The sequence below is a fragment of the Lolium perenne genome, chromosome 2 (assembly GCF_019359855.2).
Source record: "Lolium perenne isolate Kyuss_39 chromosome 2, Kyuss_2.0, whole genome shotgun sequence".
In the NCBI taxonomy this organism is placed as follows: domain Eukaryota; kingdom Viridiplantae; phylum Streptophyta; class Magnoliopsida; order Poales; family Poaceae; genus Lolium; species Lolium perenne.
This window is the reverse complement of record NC_067245.2, coordinates 219,852,574-219,867,444: the sequence shown is the minus strand read 5'-3', so window position 1 is coordinate 219,867,444 and position 14,871 is coordinate 219,852,574.

The window sequence follows — 14,871 nt, the reverse complement described above, 5'->3', positions numbered from 1 at the left end:
AAGTGGCTCAAATTAAAACAGTATACTCGTTTCAGTGTTTTTGATTTCCTATAAAAAATAGATTTTCCTGAGAAGTTCTAATTTTTGCCAGAATTTGAAAATTTTGGATTTCTTGTGTGCCCGAAACACCCAAAAGTCGCTCCAAATCTGAACACAGGATTATTTTGGTCAATACGAAAGTATAAACTGAAATACGACTATTTATTGAACCGTTTTCATGTTGTATTGTTGAAAATGGCATAGAAGGGGGTATTGAGAATTGAGAGTGGCATAAACACAACTTCAGTTTTTGGAATGGCATAAACACAACTTGTGAACTGAGGAGTGGCATAGAACCAATTAATCCTAGAACCAATTAACCCCACCAAAAATGGGTGATGCATGTCTCCTTCACCAAAACAGCAATACCTGTCTGAAACAAGTACATGAACACAAGTACACCACCATAATAATAATACTAGGTGACTCAACGACTAAACATTGACTCGACTCAGACACAACTACTACATTGACACAAGTACTAATATAATAAAGTAAGAGTACTAGTTTGTTTACATTTCCACAGGCCAATTTTACGAACAAAATTTCGAAAATTAACCTTCAGAAACTCGGAAGCCAGGTGACACAGCAGTCATCAAGGATTGCAGCTAGTGGTACACAGTGACCTGGTCAAGATCTACCTTGAGCCTGCTTGACGCTTCAGCTCAAAGTTGAGAGCCTTAACCTGTGACAGCTCGGCCTCTAGTTTGTCCGTCCTAACCGTGAGGTTCAGGATCAGTCCGGCGAGTTTGTCCATGGTCTCCGCCTGGCCGAGGCTCCGCCGCTGGATCTCATTACTCACAGTGAACGATTTCATGGCGATATCGTCGAAAATGCGAATCCGGATCTTCTCAGTGGCGAGCTCAGAATAAAGTCTCATGCACTCATCGGCGAGGGCGCTTCTGTCCGCCGTCTCGACGCAGAAATCGCCCATAACCATTTCTAAAATGGGCTCGATCTCGTAGCGGGGCTTCTATCAGATGGGGATGGAGCACAAAATCAGAAGTGTACCCAGAGAAGTACCAAGAAAGAGAAAATGGGAATCCCAATTTGCACGAATGTCTATACCTCGCTGCTTTGAGAACTTGGCTCCGTGGAAGATGTTTCCGCAGGCAGGAGGGCTGCGGGAAAACTAAGGCCGCCCGACCTGAATATACGATTGAGAGAAGGTAAGAAAAGGAGGGGATGATAAGTTGTGAAAGACATAGAAAGATGCGCAAGAACGGAGGATCGCCTGAAGGTGGCAGTCGCGGGCTGCGACGCCCTTGAAGACTCTTGCGCAGAAGGCACCTCGACGGCAAAGACAGGGACGACATTGCTGGGATTCCCTCAGCTTCGCCGCAGCCGCACGAGCCCTTCTGTGGCGAGACTTGCTCCCGGTCATGGTGGCGAAGTAGTATTCCAAGAGTTAAACAAATTGGTGAACTGAGGAAGACGGCAAGAGCAAAGGTTAGTCCTTAAATTTGGCCTCCCCGTCTCCTCGGCACCTCGCGAGTAGTAATACTTATCTGGTCAAAGAGCAAACTTCGAGGCAGAGACTTGGTGGGCCATTCATCTCCAACTATACTTCCTCCGATCCGAATGATACCAAATTTTTGAATGACAAATCACCCAAAACAGTATTCCAAGAGTATATGTAAGCTTTCATTTTGGAGTGACTAAGAAGGATGCATGCTTACCTTTTCATTTTCATGTTATAAACTTGTTTAAATATTGGTTAAACCTATGATTTGACCAAGATCAAATGGGCATAAAAATTCAGAAAAAAATCAAAAAATGAAAATCAAAGCACATAGTATTATTATGTCATATAGTAAGCATTCAAGTTGATAAACAAGGTCTAAACAACAAACCAGGCAAATCATGTATCTACCCCCAACCCTAAACTCTGTCTTATGAAGTCAAGCATGAAGAGAAGTGGTTTTGGGTTTCAAACATGGAAATTTCAAAAAACTCCCAAAAGCTTCTCATTTTAGAGTGACTAAGAAGGATTCATGCTCACCTTTTCATTTTCATGTTTTAAACTTGTTCAAATCTTGGTCAAACTTAGGATTTGACCAAGATTCAAATGGGCATAAAAATTGGGAGGAAGGGTATGAATTACAATTCAAAAAAAAACAAGGTAACTTAAATACTTGGATGACTCATATTAGTGTTCTTGACATTCTGTAAAATTATCAGATTTTTCGAAGAAGTTTGATTTTTTGGACAAAATTTTACCAATTTCTAGACAGAACAGAAAATGTCAGCCTTTTTATGCAAATCTGCACATAAATGGCTCAAATTAAAATAGTATACTCGTTTCAGTGTTTTTGATTTCCTATAAAAAAATTAGATTTTTCTGAGAAGTTCTAATTTTCGCCAGAATTTGAAAATTTTGGATTTCTTGTGTGCCCGAAACACCCAAAAGTCGCTCCAAATCTGAACACAGGTTTATTTTGGTCAATACGAAAGTATAAACTGAAATACGACTATTTATTGAACCGTTTTCATGTTGTATTGTTGAAAGTGGCATAGAAGGGGTATTGAGAATTGAGAGTGGCATAAACACAACTTCAGTTTTTGGAATGGCATAAACACAACTTGTGAATTGAGGAGTGGCATAGAACCAATTAACCCTAGAACCAATTAACCCCACCAAAAATGGATGATGCATGTCTCCTTCACCAAAACAACAATACCTGTCTGAAACAAGTACATGAACACAAGTACACCACCATAATAATAATACTAGGTGACTCAACGACTCAACATTGACTCGACTCAGACACAACTTGATATAGTAAGCACTCAAGTTGATAAACAAAGTCTAGACATATTCAAACCAGAAAAATAATGTATCTCTACCCCTAACCCTAAACTTTGTCTTAATTATGAAGTCAAGCACGAAGAGAAGTCGTTTTGGGTTTCAAACATGGACATTTCAAAAACCCTCCCAAAAGCTTCATTGTGGTGTGACGTACTAAGAAGGATACATGCTTACATTTTCAACAACCCCCCTAAAAGCTTCATTATAGAGTGACTAAGAAGGATCCAGTCTGGCGGGCTTACCTTTTATTTTATTGTTTTAAACTTGTTCAAATCTCGTTCAAACCTAGGATTTGACCAAGATTCAAAATGTGCATCAAAATTCAAAAAATATATAAAAATTAAAAACCAAATTAAAGCACATAGTGTTCTTATGTCATATAGTAAGCATTAAAGTTGATAAACAAGATCTTGACACATATTCAAACAAGACAAATCATGTATCTATACCCCTAACCCCTAAACTCTATCTTATGAAGTCAACAACATGCATGAAGAGAAGTGGTTTTGGGTTTCAAACATGGAAATTTCAAAAACCTCCCAAAAGCTTCATTTTAGAGTGACTAATATATATAAGAAGGATCCATGCCTGCTTACCACCTTTTCATTTTCATATTTTAAACTTGTTTAAATTAATCCGTGTCAAATTAAACCAAGGATTTGACCAAAAGATTCAAATGGGCATAAAAAATTTAAAAAAAAATCAGAAAAATGAAAAAAGAGCATATAGTCTTCTTATGTCATATAGTAAGCATTCAAGTTGATAAACAAGGTTTGGACATGCATATTCAAACCTAGGCAAATCATGTATCTATCCCCTAGCCCCTAAACTCTATCTTATGAAGTCAAGCATGAAAAGAAGTGGTTTTGGGTTTCAAACATGAAAATTTCAAGAACATCCCAAAAACTTCATTTTAGAGTGACTAAGAAGGATACAGGCTTCCCCTTTTCATTTTCATGTTTTATACTTGTTTAAATCTTGGTCAAACCTAGGATTTGACAAAGATTCAAATGTGCATCAAAATAAAAAATTAAAAAAATTAAAAACCAAAGCACATAGTTTTCTTATGTCATATAGTTAGCATTAAAGTTGATATAAACAAGGTCTAGATATATTCAAACAAGAAAAATCATGTATCTACCCCTAACCCTAAACTCTGTCTTATGTAGTCAAGCATGAAGAGAAGTGGTTTTGGGTTTCAAACTTGGAAATTTCAAGAACCCCCCAAAAGCTTCATTTTAGAGTGACTAAAGGATCCAGGTCGGGCTTACCTTTTATTTTCATGTTTTAAAATTGTTCAAATCTTGGTCAAACCGTACCTAGGATTTGATCAAGATTCAAAAATGGGCATAAAATTTCAAAAAAAATGAAAAACCAAAGCATATAGCCTTCTTATGTCATATAGTACGTAAGCACTCAAGTTCATAAACAAGATCTAGACATATTCAAACCAGAAAAATCATGTTTCTACCCCTAGCCCTAAACTTTGTCTTATGAAGTCAAGCACGAAGAGAAGTCGTTTTGGATTTCAAACATGGAAATTTCAAATACCTTCCCAAAAGCTTCATTTTGGAGTGACTAATTAAGAAGGATACAGGCTTACCTTTTCATTTTCATGTTTTAAACTTGTTTAAATATTGGTTAAGCCTAGGATTTGACCAAGATCAAATGGGCATAAAAATTCAGAAAAAATCAACAAAAAAAATGAAAACCAAAGCACATAGTATTATTATGTCATATAGTAAGCATTCAAGTTGATAAACAAGGTCTAAACAACAAACTAGACAAATCATGTATCTACCCCCTAACCCTAAATTAACTCTGTCTTATGAAGTCAAGCATGAAGAGAAGTGGTTTTGGGTTTCAAACATGGAAATTTCAAAAAACTCCCAAAAGCTTCTCATTTTAGAGTGACTAAGAAGGATTCAGGCTTACCTTTTCATTTTCATGTTTTAAACTTGTTCAAATCTTGGTCAAACTTAGGATTTGACCAAGATTCAAATGGGCATAAAAATTGGGAGGAAGGGTATGAATTACAATTCAAAAAAACAAGGTAACTTAAATACTTGGATGCCCCAAAGATGTGTGGAAGCCCAAAACAATGGCAAAACATGTGCGCACGCTGCATCCAATTCAAGTAGAACACATAGTAGGCATCGATAGTTTGACCTAAATTTGAAATCAAAGAGAAGGTGGTTAGAAAAAATCGAAATTGGCAAAGCAAAGCATGAAATCATAAATTTGTGATGCACTATAGCTATGAAAAGTATCAAACAATGCATACCAAAATGATTTTTTAGAGGAATACTAGTTCAACTTATTTTAGTTTTATATTAGTAGCCCAAAATCGAAGTAGTAGTTGGATATTTTTGAACTTGATCTGTAGTAGTGGGCAAAACCCTAGTTTAACATATTTAATCATAGATTCGTAGGTCGATTTTTCTACTTTTTTATTATTACTATGCAGCACATGTGTGTTTGCCCGTCGAGTGAAACTCGGAGGAAGAGGGATCACTCGGAAGGAGAGAAGAAGGGAGAGAATTATGGTGTCTCCCCTTTTTCGTGTGATGATGTTGACTTTTGTGCAGGGTTTGTCAGTGAGCAGGAGCGAGCGAGCGAGCGAGCGAGTCGAGCGAGGCCGAGAATGAGAGAGATTTTTTTTGTGAGAGGGACAACCGAAGGATCCAGAAGGACCCACATACTTCCGATATGCATCCTGATGCGTCTTCTCTTGACAAAGAAAATGGCTGGGAGTTTGCGTACCTATTGCACGTGACTTGTGCTCACTGAAGTGTGGGACCTCACGCATGGACACCACACGTAAGTGACAGACCTGTTGATGTAAAAACTCGGTTGATTATTATACTACTACATTTATACAAAGTTTCCTATGGATTCAAGGGTACGAAAGCCAAGTTAAATCATTTACATGACATTATTTTTTCCATGAAGCCAAGTTAACTCATTTATCAATTGGTACATTTTGGAGTGACTAAGAAGGATCCAGGGTTACTTTTTCATTTTCATGTTTTAAACATGTTTAAATCTTGGTCAAACCTATGACTTGACCAAGATTCAAATGGGCATAAAAATTCAAAAAAAATCAAAAAAAAAGAAAAATCAAAAGCACGCCGTCTTCCTATGTCATATAGTAAGCATTCAAGGTGATAAACAAGGTCTGGCATATTCAAACCACAAAAATCATGTATCTACCCCCTAACCCTAAACAAGGATCCAGGCTTACCCTTTTCATTTTCATGTTTTAAACTTGTTCAAATCTTGGTCAAACTTAGGATTTGACGAAGATTCAAATGGGCGTAAAAATACTTAGAAAAATCATGTACGTATCTACCCCAAACCCTAAACTCTATCTTACGAAGCCAAGCATGAAGAGAAGTGGTTTTGGGTTTCAAACATGGAAATTTCAAAAACCTCCCAAAAGCTTCATTTTAGAGTGACTAAGAAGGATCCATGCTTACCTTTTATTTTCATGTTTTAAACATGTTCAAATCTTGGTCAAACCGTACGTACCTAGGATTTGACCAAGATTCAAATGGGCATAAAAATTCAAAAAAAAAATGAAAAACCAAAGCACATAGCCTAGCTTCTTATATATGCCATATAGTAAGCACTCAAGTTGATAAACAAAGTCTAGACATATTCAAACCAGGAAAATCATGTATCTACCCCTAACCCTAAACTTTGTCTTAATTATGAAGTCAAGCACGAAGAGAAGTCGTTTTGGGTTTCAAACATGGACATTTCAAAAACCCTCCCAAAAGCTTCATTGTGGTGTGACGTACTAAGAAGGATACATGCTTACATTTTCAACAACCCCCCTAAAAGCTTCATTATAGAGTGACTAAGAAGGATCCAGTCTGGCGGGCTTACCTTTTATTTTCTTGTTTTAAACTTGTTCAAATCTCGGTCAAACCTAGGATTTGACCAAGATTCAAAATGTGCATCAAAATTCAAAAAAAATTAAAAAAATTAAAAACCAAATTAAAGCACATAGTGTTCTTATGTCATATAGTAAGCATTAAAGTTGATAAACAAGGTCTAGACACATATTCAAACAAGACAAATCATGTATCTATACCCCTAACCCCTAAACTCTATCTTATGAAGTCAACAACATGAAGAGAAGTGGTTTTGGGTTTCAAACATGGAAATTTCAAAAACCTCCCAAAAGCTTCATTTTAGAGTGACTAATATATATAAGAAGGATCCATGCCTGCTTACTGATGACCCACAAGTATAGGGGATCGCGATAGTCTTCGAGGGAAGTAAAACCCAAATTTATTGATTCGACACAAGGGGAGGTAAAGAATACTTATAAGCCTTAACAACTGAGTTGTCAATTCAGCTGCACCTGGAAAAGCACTAGCAACAGGGGTGATGTGAAAGTAGCAGTAATATGAGAGCAATAGTAACAGTAACACAGCAGCAGTAATAGCAATATGGGAGCAATGGCACCGGAAAATAGTTGATACTACTTCCAATGACATGTAGAACAAGTATATTATGATGAGATATGGACCGGGGTTCCCAGCGATCTACACTAGTGGTAACTCTCCAATAACAAGTGACAAGTGTTGGGTGAACAAATTACAGTTGGGCAATTGATAGGAATCAAAGCATTAAGAAAGAACATCAGGATTATTAATTATGTAGGCATGTTTTCCAATTATAGTCGTACGTGCTCGCAACGAGAAACTTGCACAACATCTTTTGTCCTACCAGCCGGTGGCAGCCGGGCCTCAAGGGAAACTACTGGATATTAAGGTACTCCTTTTAATAGAGTACCGGAGCAAAGCATTAACACTCCGTGAAAACATGTGTCCCTCACATCACCGCCATCCCCTCCGGTTGTCCCGATTTCTGTCACTTCGGGGCCTTTGGTTCCGGACAGTGACATGTGCATACAACTTGTAGATACAATCTAAGCAATAAGTATAGAGCTCAAATCTAAGATCATGCCACTCGGGCCCTAGTGACAAGCATTAAGCATAACAAGATTGCAGCAACAATAACTTCACAAACTTTATAGATAGACTAATCATAATGTATCATCCATCGGATCCCAACAAACACAACACCGATTACATCAGATGAATCTCAATCATGTAAGGCAGCTCATGAGACCATTGTATTGAAGTACATGGAGGAGAGAATACCAACTAGCTACTGCTAGAACCCGTAGTCCATGGGGGAACTACTCACGGAGCATGATGGAGGCAATGGCGTTGATGGAGATGGCTTCCGGGGGCACTTCCCCGTCCCGGCAGGGTGCCGGGATAGAGACTTCTGTCCCCCAAATCGGAGTTTCTCGATGGCGGCGGCGCCCCTGGAGTCTTTCTGGAGTTTCGTCAATTGGTACTGCGTTTTTAGGTCGAAAGGGATTTTATAGGCGAAGAGGCGGCGCAGGGGGGCACCTGGGGGCGCCACACCCTAGGCCGGCGCGGCCGTGGTCAGCCCGCACCGCCATGTGGTGTGGTGGCCCCCTGGCCCCTCTCCGACTCTTCTTCGGTGTTCTGGAGCCTTCCGGGAAAAATAGGAGGTTTGGCGTTGATTTCGTCCAATTCCGAGAATATTGCCCGAACAGCCTTTCTGGAACCAAAAACAGCAGAAAACAGGAACTGGCACTGTGGCATCTCGTTAATAGATTAGTTCCGAAAAATGAATAAAATCATCATAAAGTGTAAGCAAAACATGTAAGTATTGTCATAAAACAAGCATGGAACATCAGAAATTATGGATACGTCGGGGACGTATCAGCATCCCCAAGCTTAGTTCCTGCTCGTCCCGAGCAGGTAAACGATAAAAGAATAATTTCTGTAGTGACATGCTACTTACATAACCTTGATCATACTATTACAAAGCATATGAAATGAATGAAGTGACTCAAGGCAATGATCTATAGTTGCTAACAAATAGATAACATATAGCAAAACTTTTCATGAATAGTACTTTCAAGACAAGCATCAAAAGATTGCACAAGAGTTAACTCATAAAGCAATAGATTCAAAGTAAAGGCATCGAAGCAACACAAAGGAATATATAAGTTTCAGCGGTTGCTTTCAACTTTCAACATGCATATCTCATGGATAATTGTCAACACAAAGTAATATGATGAATGCAAATATGCAAGTATGTAAGAATCAATGCACAGTTAACACAAGTGTTTGCTTCTAAGATGGAAGGAAGTAGGTATACTGACTCAACATAAAGTAAAAGAATGGCCCTTCGCAGAGGGAAGCATTGATTGCTATATTTGTGCTAGAGCTTTGGTTTTGAAAACATAAAGAGAGCACAAAAGTAAAGTTTTGAGAGGTGTTTGTTGTTGTCAACGAATGGTAGTGGGCACACTAACTACCTCGCCAACCGGACTTCCAAGAGCGGCTCCCATGAATTATTTGCATGTTTATGTGGCACTCCTTCCAACCTTTCTTACACAAACCATGGCTAACCGAATCCTCGGGTGCCTGCCAACAATCTCATACCATGAAGGAGTGCCTTTTTATTTTAGTTTTATTATGATGATGACACTCCCCCCAACCTTTGCTTACACAAGCCATGGCTAACCGAATCCTTCGGGTGCCGTCCAACAATCACAAACCATGGAGGAGTGTCTATTTAGGTTAATTAATTTAGGACTGGGAATCCCGTTGCCAGCTCTTTTTGCAAAATTATTGGATAAGCGGATGTGCCACTAGTCCATATGAGAGTCCGTCAAAAGTAAATGACAAGGTTGAAAGCTAAACACCACATACTTCCTCATGAGCTGTAAAACATAAACACAAATTGGGAAGCATTTTGAATTGTTTAAAGGTAGCACTCAAGCAATTTACTTTGGAATGGCAGGAAATACCACATAGTAGGTACGTATGGTGGACACAATTGGCATAGTGGTTGGCTCAAGGATTTTGGATGCATGAGAAGTATTCCCTCTCGATACAAGGCTTAGGCTAGCAAGGTTGTTTGAAGCAAACACAAGTATGAACCGGTACAGCAAAACTTACATAAGAACATATCGCAAGCATTATAATACTCTACACTGTCTTCCTTGTTGCTCAAACACTTTACCAGAAAATATCTAGACCTTAAGAGAGATCAATTATGCAAACCAATTTCAACAAGCTTTACGGTAGTTCTCCACTAATAGGTTTAAACTACATGAAAAAACTTATGATCTACTTGAGAGCTCAAAACAATTGCCAAGTGTCAAACTATCCAAGACATATGAGGCATTTTCTGTTTCCAACCAAATAAGAATAAGTGATGTAGCTTCCAACTTTTATCATTGAACATTAAAAGTAAAACGAAGAACAAGTGTTCATGTGAAAAAGCGGAGCGTGTGTCTCTCCCAAACAAGGATTGCTAGGATCCGAATTTATTCAAATAAAAACAAAAAAAAATAAAAGCACACAGACGCTCCAAGTAAAGCACATAAGATGTGACTGAATAAAAATATAGTTTCAGGGGAGGAACCTGATAAGTTGATGAAGAAGGGGATGCCTTGGGCATCCCCAAGCTTAGACGCTTGAGTCTTCTTGAAATATGCAGGGATGAACCACGGGGGCATCCCCAAGCTTAGACTTTTCACTCTTCTTGATCATATATCATCCTCCTCTCTTGACCCTTGAAAACTTCCTTCACAACAAACTTCTCATAAACTTCATTAGAGGGGTTAGTACTCAAAAAATTTGAATCCACCTTGGTCCTGTAGTGGCACATTGCAAGAACTCAATAAAACATTAGCTACAGCTCTCCACGTCTAGAAAACCTCGCTTAAAGTCCACAAGAGACAATGCAAAAAACAGAGACAGAATCTGCCAAAACAGAACAGCCAGTAAAGACGAATTTTAAATAAATACTTCCGTTGCTCAAATCAGAAAACTCAAAACTAATGAAAGTTGCGTACATATCTGAGGAACACGCACGTAAATTGGCATAATTTTCTGAGTTCCCTACAGAGAATTAGACCCAGATTCGTGACAGATAGAAATCTGTTTCTGCGCAGAAATCCAAATCTAGTATCAACCTTCAATTAGAGGCTTCACTTGGCACAAAAAAACACAAAACTAAGATAAGGAGAGGTTGCTACAGTAGTAAACAACTTCCAAGACACAAATATAAAATAAAGTACTGTAGCAAAATAATACATGGGTTATCTCCCAAGAAGTTGCCTTCTTTATAGCCATTAAGATGGGCTCAGCAGTTTTAATGATGCACTCGCAAGAAATAGTATTTGAAGCAAAAGAGAGCATCAAGAGGCAAATTCAAAACACATTTAAGCCTAACATGCTTCCTATGCAAAGGAATCTTGTACACAAATAAATTCATGAAGAACAAAGTGACAAGCATAAGAAGATAAAACAAGAATAACTTCAACAATTTCAGCATATAGAGAGGTGTTTTAGTACCATGAAAATTTCTACAACCATATTTTCCTCTCTCATAATAATTTTCAGTAGCTTCATGAACAAACTCAACAATATAGCTATCACATGCAGCATACTTTTCATGATTTCCAAACACATAATTTTTATCAAGTTCAGGAATAGTGGAATTAAAACTTTCAAACTCACTTTTATCAATAATATGACAAGATGATTGATCAATCTCAAGAGATATGGGAATCATAGAATAAGTCAAGAACTCTCCAATCGCATTTTCATTAGTAGTACAATTAATATTATCAAGTAACATAGGACCATCATCTAGAGCTTTATCATAAACATTTGCTACGCAAAATTCTTTAGTACCACACATTTCGACATCAGGAACAAACAAAGCATTATCATAAGATTTATCAAAGTAGCATGGATTATCATAAATAACAGTAGCATAATTATTCTCACAAGTTTTACTCATAGGGAATATTTCAAGAGAATCCACAGGAACATAACATTCAACCTCTTTCGGTAAGCATGGAGGACAATCAAATAATGTAAGAGATAAAGAGTTACTCTCATTAGAAGGTTGGCATGGGTAGCTAATCCATTCTTCCTCCTTTTGTTCGTCGCTCTCCTCTTCTTTTTCATCCAATGAGCTTTCAGGTTCATCAATTTCCTCCTCTTTTTCATCCAATGAGCTTTCAGGTTCATCAGTTTCTTCTTCCACCGGTTCCTGCAAATTGCGAGTGCATTCTTGTGCATTAATGTCTCTCTCTTTATAATCAAGGATATAAGGATTCCTATTGTAGCATTCTATGCAAGAATTAAGGATAGTAGAGACATAATCTTTAAGGTCCTTACAAATGGCACAAGTTTCATAATTCTCAACCATGAAGGATTCTATCTCAGAGGCTCCCATAAATAAGACAAATTGTTCTACCTCTTCGAACCCATAATGAATATAGCAATTCCGATTATAGCTCTTAATAAAATATTCCTCACTAAAGCCACATTGAAATTTAAGATGTTTAGTATCCTGTTGAGAGCAACAGTTTATATCATGGCGTCTAAGCAAGATTCTAGCAATTGTATTTAATTTTTCTATCATAGCACTCATTATTTTACCAGTTCTTGATTCTCTATAACAATTATAACATTCCATAAGCTCCAAGTAGGTTGTAGGTTCTCCCATAACAGCAGTTTTTAATTTTTTGGTTTTTCAAATTTTTATGGATTTATGGGTATATGAGACAAATAAAACAAGACAAAAATAAACTAAGCAGAAGTAAACTACGCAAAATAATACTAGACAGAAATAAACTAAGCACAAATAAACTAGACAAAAGTAAACTAAACAAAACAAAATAAAACAAAATAAAAACAGAGAGAGACGTAGAGTGTACTCCCCAGGTGAACTTATGAGTAGAGCTATGCCTCCCCGGCAACGGCGCCAGAAAACAGTCTTGATGACCCACAAGTATAGGGGATCGCGATAGTCTTCGAGGGAAGTAAAACCCAAATTTATTGATTCGACACAAGGGGAGGTAAAGAATACTTATAAGCCTTAACAACTGAGTTGTCAATTCAGCTGCACCTGGAAAAGCACTAGCAAAAGGGGTGATGTGAAAGTAGCAGTAATATGAGAGCAATAGTAACAAAGAATATAACAGCGAAGAATAGCAATATGGGAGCAATGGCACCGGAAAATAGTTGATACTACTTCCAATGACATGTAGAACAAGTATATTATGATGAGAGATGGACCGGGGTTCCCAGCGATCTACACTAGTGGTAACTCTCCAATAACAAGTGACAAGTGTTGGGTGAACAAATTACAGTTGGGCAATTGATAGGAATCAAAGCATTAAGAAAGAACATCAGGATTATTAATTATGTAGGCATGTTTTCCAATTATAGTCGTACGTGCTCGCAATGAGAAACTTGCACAACATCTTTTGTCCTACCAGCCGGTGGCAGCCGGGCCTCAAGGGAAACTACTGGATATTAAGGTACTCCTTTTAATAGAGTACCGGAGCAAAGCATTAACACTCCGTGAAAACATGTGTCCCTCACATCACCGCCATCCCCTCCGGTTGTCCCGATTTCTGTCACTTCGGGGCCTTTGGTTCCGGACAGTGACATGTGCATACAACTTGTAGATACAATCTAAGCAATAAGTATAGAGCTCAAATCTAAGATCATGCCACTCGGGCCCTAGTGACAAGCATTAAGCATAACAAGATTGCAGCAACAATAACTTCACAAACTTTATAGATAGACTAATCATAATGTATCATCCATCGGATCCCAACAAACACAACACCGATTACATCAGATGAATCTAATCATGTAAGGCAGCTCATGAGACCATTGTATTGAAGTACATGGAGGAGAGAATACCAACTAGCTACTGCTAGAACCCGTAGTCCATGGGGGAACTACTCACGGAGCATGATGGAGGCGATGGCGTTGATGGAGATGGCTTCCGGGGGCACTTCCCCGTCCCGGCAGGGTGCCGGGACAGAGACTTCTGTCCCCCAAATCGGAGTTTCGCGATGGCGGCGGCGCCCCTGGAGTCTTTCTGGAGTTTCGTCAATTGGTACTACGTTTTTAGGTCGAAAGGGATTTTATAGGCGAAGAGGCGGCGCAGGGGGGCACCTGGGGGCGCCACACCCTAGGCCGGCGCGGCCAGGGTCTGGCCCGTGCCGCCATGTGGTGTGGTGGCCCCCTGGCCCCTCTCCGACTCTTCTTCGGTGTTCTGGAGCCTTCCGGGAAAAATAGGAGGTTTGGCGTTGATTTCGTCCAATTCCGAGAATATTGCCCGAACAGCCTTTCTGGAACCAAAAACAGCAGAAAACAGGAACTGGCACTGTGGCATCTCGTTAATAGATTAGTTCCGGAAAACGAATAAAATCATCATAAAGTGTAAGCAAAACATGTAAGTATTGTCATAAAACAAGCATGGAACATCAGAAATTATGGATACGTCGGGGACGTATCACTTACCACCTTTTCATTTTCATATTTTAAACTTGTTTAAATCTGTGTCAAATTAAACCAAGGATTTGACCAAAAGATTCAAATGGGCATAAAATTTAAAAATAACCAAAAAAATGAAAAACAAAAGCATATAGTCTTCTTATGTCATATACTAAGCATTCAAGTTGATAAACAAGGTTTGGACATGCATATTCAAACCTAGGCAAATTATGTATCTATCCCCTAGCCCCTAAACTATATCTTATGAAGTCAAGCATGAAGAGAAGTGGTTTTGGGTTTCAAACATGAAAATTTCAAGAACATCCCAAAAACTTCATTTTAGAGTGACTAAGAAGGATACAGGCTTCCCCTTTTCATTTTCATGTTTTATACTTGTTTAAATCTTGCTCAAACCTAGGATTTGACAAAGATTCAAATGTGCATCAAAATAAAAAAATCAGAAAAATTAAAAACCAAAGCACATAGTTTTCTTATGTCATATAGTTAGCATTAAAGTTGACAAACAAGGTCTAGATATATTCAAACAAGAAAAATCATGTATCTACCCCTAACCCTAAACTCTGTCTTATGTAGTCAAGCATGAAGAGAAGTGGTTTTGGGTTTCAAACTTGGAAATTTCAAGAA